We start from the raw sequence: 6,005 nt of genomic DNA on the forward strand, positions 1-6,005 counted from the left end.
TTGGTAGGGGATATAAGTGAATACACTTTCGACCTTCAGTCAGGAAAAGATCTTGCCCTAAGCGCAGGGGAGAATCTGTCAGTTGTCAGAGGGACCATGTTACTGTACTGCAGCGAGGGACTTCTGCCGCATCAGGAACATCCAGAGTAAGCTTGAAGAGCAAGCCAGTGGCCACCTAATTTACGACAAAATCACCCCTGCAGTTCAGTGGGATAGGTTAGTTATTTGCTTCTGTAACGAATTCTTTAAAACTCAGTGGCTTAAAACCACCCAAATTTATCATCGTAAAGTTCTGTAGGCCAGAAGTCTGACACAAGTCTCACTGTGGTAAAATCAAGTGTCGTCATTCCTTTGGGGTGGGGGCGGCTAGGAGAGGATTCATTTCCTTGTCTTTCCAGCTTCGAGAGGCTGCTCACTTCCCTGGCTCAAGGCCCTACTTTCCCCACTGAAGCAGGCACTGGCTGCCTGAAAGCCCTCACACCCATCACCCCGGTCTCCTCCTTTGTGGTCAGGCCGCCCTGCCCCCTCACTTCTGTCTCTCTCTTGCATTTCTAAGAAAGCTGATGGTTACACTGGGCCCAGTGGAATAATCCAGAGGAAACTCCCATCTGAAGATCCTTCACATAATCCCCTTTTCTGCAAAATCCCTTTTTCTGTATAAAGTAGCATAATTGCAAGTCCCAGAATTAGGATGGAATGTGGAAGTCTTCGGGGACCACTACTCTGCCTACAGAAGGTGAAGGGAGAAGGTCTTTTCCATTTAGCGGTGCTGGATCCATTCTGTACCCACAGGGGAAAAATCATCCTTGATCCCTGCCTTGCAACACACAAAACAAAGAAACACCATTCAAATTATCACAAGCCGAAATGTGAAAGAGAACAATTGGGGCTTCCCCAGTGGTCTAGGGGTTAAGGATTCCCCTGGCAATGCAGGAAACACTGGTTTGATCCCTGGTCCAGGAAGATCCCACATGCCTCAGGGCAACTAATCCCGTGGCCACAACTGCTGAGCCAAGAGCAGCCCGAGAGCCTGTGCTCTTCACCCAGAAGCCACTGCAAGCAGAAGCCTATACACCGTAACTAGAGAGCAGGCCCCATTCTCTACAACTAGAGAAAGCCCGAACACCACGAACATCCAGCACAGCCAAAAATAAATATTTTTCTTAAAAAAAAAAGAACAATTAAGTTTCTAGAATAAAACATGAGAATATCTTCAGAACCTTCGGGTAGCAAAGATTTCTTTAATCACAAAAAGCAGTCACCAAAAAAAAAAAAAAATTAAAGCATTAAAATCAAGTTTTCTTCATCATAAGACACCATTAGGAGTTGAAAAGGTAATCCTGAGTGAGAAAATGTTTGAAATACATATAACCTAAGGGCCCATATCTAGAATATACAAAGAACTCTCACAAGCCAGAATGAAAAAGGCAGATGACCAATGGGGAAATGGACAAGAAACCAGCCTTACACAGGCACTCCATCAAAGAAGAGGTCCAAACGCTCAGACGTATATGAAAAAGTGCCTCAAGATCCTTACTCATGAGAGGAATGCAAGACGGAGCCACGCTGTGCCCCCACCTTCAAGAGTGATTACCATCACAGTAACTGGAACTCTGGGGACCTGGGCTCCTGCTCCGCTGGTGGCCAGGTAAGCTGGTAGGAACATTCTGGAAACCAGCTGTCAGTACTTAGTAATGCTGAGCTTGAGCACAGCCTCAGACCAGAAGTTCTATCAGAGGCATTAAGTGCGTGCAGCAAAGCCACACGCGAGAATATTAACGGTGTCATTCGTTAGAACGGCCGAACATGGAGGATCCATCAACCACAGCGCTGATAAATCAACTGTATGTTCATATAAGCGGGCTTCGCTGGTGGCTCAGACAGTAAAGAATCCACCTGAAATGCAGGAGCCCCAGGTTCAATCCGTGGGTCAGGAAGATCCCCAGAGAAGTCAGTGGCAACCCACTCCAGTATTCTTGCCTGGAGAATCCAATGGACAGAGGAGCCTGGCGGGCTGCAGTCCATGGGTCGCAGAGTCAGACACGACTGAGCGACTAAGCAGGCATATTCATATAATGGGACACTGCCTAACAATGAAAAACAGCAAACTAACGTTACCCATTAGTTTGTTATGCTGATGAATTCCATAGACAAAATGCTAAGTGAAAGCAGCTAGATTTTCTTTTTAAGTATTAACAGGCACACTAGTTGATTCCATTTATATCAAGTAAAAGAACAAGCAAAAGTTACTTTCTTATAACATCGGGGTTTTTTTGTTCTTGTTGTTGGTTTGGGCTGGGTCTTCACTGCCGCACGAGGGTTTTCTCTGGTTGCGGTGCGCGGGGGCTTCTCACTGGGGTGGCTTCTTGTTGCAAAGCACAGGCTCTGGGGTGCCTGGGTTCAGCAGCTGTAGCACTGGGGCTGCAGCTGGCGGGTTCTAGGGCGCAGGCTCCGTAGTTGTGGTGCAAGGGCTAAGCTGCCCTGCGGCGCGTGGCATCTTCCCACACCAGGGACTGCACCTGTGTCCTCTGGATTGGCAGGCGCGTGGCATCTTCCCACACCAGGGACTGCACCTGTGCCCTCTGGATCGGCAGGCCAGTCCTTAGCCACTGGACCACCAGGGCAGTTTGCTGAAGGGATTTTTGAGGTTGAAGTTATAACAGAGGTTATTTCTGAGAAGGGGTGACGTTGGAGCAGGCATGGGGAGGTGTCTGCAGGGCTGGCGCCCTGCTGCCTTGATTAGCGTAGGGGCCCAACGGGTGTGTGCATGACGGAAGATGCTTCAGACTGCACACTTGGGACTTGGACACTTCACTACACGCACGCTGAGGTAAAATTAAACTTTAAAATTAAAGCATTTGAAGATTTGTAGAAAGGTTTTCCAGTAAACCCAGGGCTTTGCTATGAAGAGGTGGGGACAGGGTGGGTGTCGCTGTCGGGAACCAGCAGGTGCGACTGCGGCCCCACGCACTCTACCCTTGGGTCTCGGGACTCAAACACACGTTCCCTCCCATATCCAGCCCACAGCCACCATCCCGCCTGAGCAGAGGGTACCCTGCTTGTGCGTGGCAGCCTGCTGCAGGAAGGCACACCTGGGCCCTCTCCCCAAAGGCCGTGCCCTCCAGCCTCGCCTCAGGCCCTTCTCCGGGGCTCACCGGTGCAGGCCACGCCCACCACCACCGTCCGCTGTATTCATAAGCAGGCCTCTTGCCAGCTCATCTGCCCTGGTACCCGACTCAAATTCCCTACAGGTTCAAAAGGCCCCACAAGGCGGTGACCCTGCAACCTTCCGCTGTCCCAAGCCACCCCCATCTCCTCCAGCCTTCCCCTCCTCCCCAGTTTCGAGCTCCCTTAAGTCTTACATAAAGCCCCTGTCTTGCACACACCGTGACTCCGCCCTCTCCCTTCATCACACCTCTGGGCAAAACCGCAACCTGGTCCAATCCAGTTCTGCCCGCCTTCACCTGGGGCGTGGCCGAACAGCACACAGTCCTGACAGTCCTCTTCCGGTATTCTGACCCCTAACCTGATTCCCTAAGCGGATCTCTATTCTGAACCTCTGATCGATCCCTATTTTGATCTCTAACCTCCCGTGATCTCTAACCTGACTCCTTAACCCGATTCCTAACCTGATCCTCTAGCCTCCCCCAGTGGAGCAGGTGTGCTTCCCGGACATCCCACCTTGTTTTCTCTCAACTGTCACTTGAGTAAAAAGGTGTGCTGCTGCTGCTAAATCGCTTCAGTCGTGTCCGACTCTGTGCGACCCCATAGACTGCAGGCCACCAGGCTCCCCCGTCCCTGGGATTCTCCAGGCAAGAACACTGGAGTGGGGTGCCATTGCCTTCTCCAAGGCATGCAAGTGAAAAGTCAAAGTGAAGTCGCTCAGTCGTGTCCGACCCTCAGCGACCCCATGGACTGCAGCCCACCAGGCTCCTCCGTCCATGGGATTTTCCAGGCAAGAGCACTGGAGTGGAGTGCCATTGCCTTCTCCGTAAAAAGGTGTAAATTGACACAAATGACACTTGTGTAAATGTGCAGCGACTATGAAAGTTTATGTACAGTGTGTGGGGTGGAAAAGGGAGCCTCCCAAAGAGAAAAAAGCAAAAGGCAGAAAGAGCTCATTTTAAACTCACTGCACCAGCTTCTGCATTCTGACTGTAGCCTGAAGAGAGGCGGGGCAGGAAGGCAGACTTCATGTGGCATTAAGGGTGTTCCCAGCCGCCACCAGGACGCCAGATTTCTGTTAGTTTGTACTTGTTTTTATAGACTTGAAATGGCTACAGGGAGCATACATTCTTTCTATAGCAATCAGGAAACCCAGTAAAGCTACTGATGGTTGAGAAACAAGTTTCTCTAACACTGTACCCTGCCCAGTTTGCAGACAGCGTCAGAGATGGTGCCCGGAGGCCCCAGGCTCGGCGCCCCCACCCCTCTGTGACGACCCTCGTTTTGGTTTTCTCCTTTCCACTCCACCCGGCTGGGCCAAGGGTGCCATCCCAAGTGCAGGGGAGCAGCATTGCTGTTTGAAGTCCTGCTGACTGACTCTCGTGCCCATTGGCTGGCCACTGCCTCCTGCTCCGCCCGGTCTCAGGCCAGGTGGAACCCTGAAGCATTACCAAGGAGCAGCTTTGACTCTCACCCCCTCTGCCTCTCAACAGGTGGGGGACAGCTTTGGGGCAGAGCGCTCGGCAGCTCAGGGCCAATGTCAGTTCCTAGTACTGAGACAAGCCATACTCCTACCCTTTGGGCGTTAAAAAGCCAGTCCTGTCCAACTCTGAGGGCCTGCTGGCCCTGGCTCGGGCCTAGCCCTCGGTTGGCAGGGAAGGGGTAGGACTATCCTTCCTTGTGACCCCCTTCTCCCCTCCCCATCCTGAGGCACGGATAGGAACCCGGCTTTATGGATTGTTGGCAAGGGGGTGAGGGGTCGGGGTGGGGCCTGGATTTCAAGTATCTGTGAGCTTAGATTAACCCTGTATTTAAGGCCACAGCACGCACCGCCCAGGGCCAATACAGGCACTTCTGACATCTTCAAGGTGCCCTGCACTGACAAGCGTCACCCTCTCCCGCCTGAGGTGGGGACTGCGGCCAACCTGGCCCAGCACCTGGCAGCTCTGGCAAGCTATTTCCTCTTGACAGTAAGGGCTGAGTGTTGGGGGAGCCTCCTGGGGAGACTGCCATTCCAGCAGCTGCTGAAGACTGGGGCGCCGGCTTTGATCAGGAGTTCCACACTCCCGCACCGCGGAGAACAGGCGCACACTGCTGCAGGTGCAGGACCTCGCCAAGTGGTGCCCTGGGATGACCTCTGCGAACAAGACAGGCGGACAGAGAGGGGCGACGGCTGAAAAGATCTTCCAGGCGGAGGAGGGCCTGAGAGGGGCAAAGGCTGGAGGTGGGGTGCGGAGCAGGGTGGGGCCTCCCCGGGAAGCGCTGACGTGCAGGCCGGTGGGGGTGACCTGCTGGGGTGGCCACCCCTGGGCCCCGGGAGCCGCCGACCCCCACGGCCCCCAGCCTGCTTTTCTTGCATCACCTCATCATCGACCCCCCGACGACCAGCTGTGGGGAGGGGGAGGCGGGGCACAAAGGTCGGGGGTGCGCAGTCTCTGCCGCCCGGGAGCAAGCGCCTGAGCGGCCAGCGGGGAGGACCCGCGTACCAGGGACGCCGCCCTGAAGCCGGGGTTCTTGGTGTGGCGTGCGACAGCCCGGACTGGGCCGAGCCCGAGCAGGGGGCTCAGCCGGATAGGCCCGGCCGCCGACGCCCCCCGTTCCCCGGCGGGGCCCGTCCCCAGAGGCCCGGGAGGGAGGTGCCAGGCGACCCTGCGGAGTCCTCTCCAGCCGCACGGCCACCTCACGCCCGCGCTACCGCCGCGGGGGCGCAGACGCGGAACGACGCAGCGCGCGTGCGCCGCGGTCAACCAGCCGGCGAGGCCGAGCGGCCAGCCCAGAATGCAGCGCGCCGCAGGGGCAGCCGGCCGCGGGGCACGCCGGGACGGGCAGGCGGTGGCCGG

General features: G+C 55.1%; 1 long non-coding RNA gene across 2 annotated transcripts; it reads right to left on the minus strand.

Annotated features, from left to right (window-relative positions):
• Positions 1 to 1,221: 1,221 nt before the first annotated feature.
• LOC109560727 (uncharacterized) lies at positions 1,222 to 5,924 on the minus strand. 2 transcript variants are annotated; one of them, XR_002180983.2, is made up of 2 exons: positions 5,652 to 5,924; positions 1,222 to 5,302 (listed from the first exon to the last, which is right to left on the minus strand). It is a non-coding gene; the product is annotated as an uncharacterized lncRNA (long non-coding RNA). The 2 variants fall into 2 exon arrangements; XR_002180984.2 differs by having other exon boundaries at positions 5,528 to 5,924.
• Between the last annotated feature and the right edge of the window lie 81 nt (positions 5,925 to 6,005).

This window comes from Bos indicus, chromosome 6 (genome assembly GCF_029378745.1).
Source record: "Bos indicus isolate NIAB-ARS_2022 breed Sahiwal x Tharparkar chromosome 6, NIAB-ARS_B.indTharparkar_mat_pri_1.0, whole genome shotgun sequence".
In the NCBI taxonomy this organism is placed as follows: Eukaryota; Metazoa; Chordata; class Mammalia; order Artiodactyla; family Bovidae; genus Bos; species Bos indicus.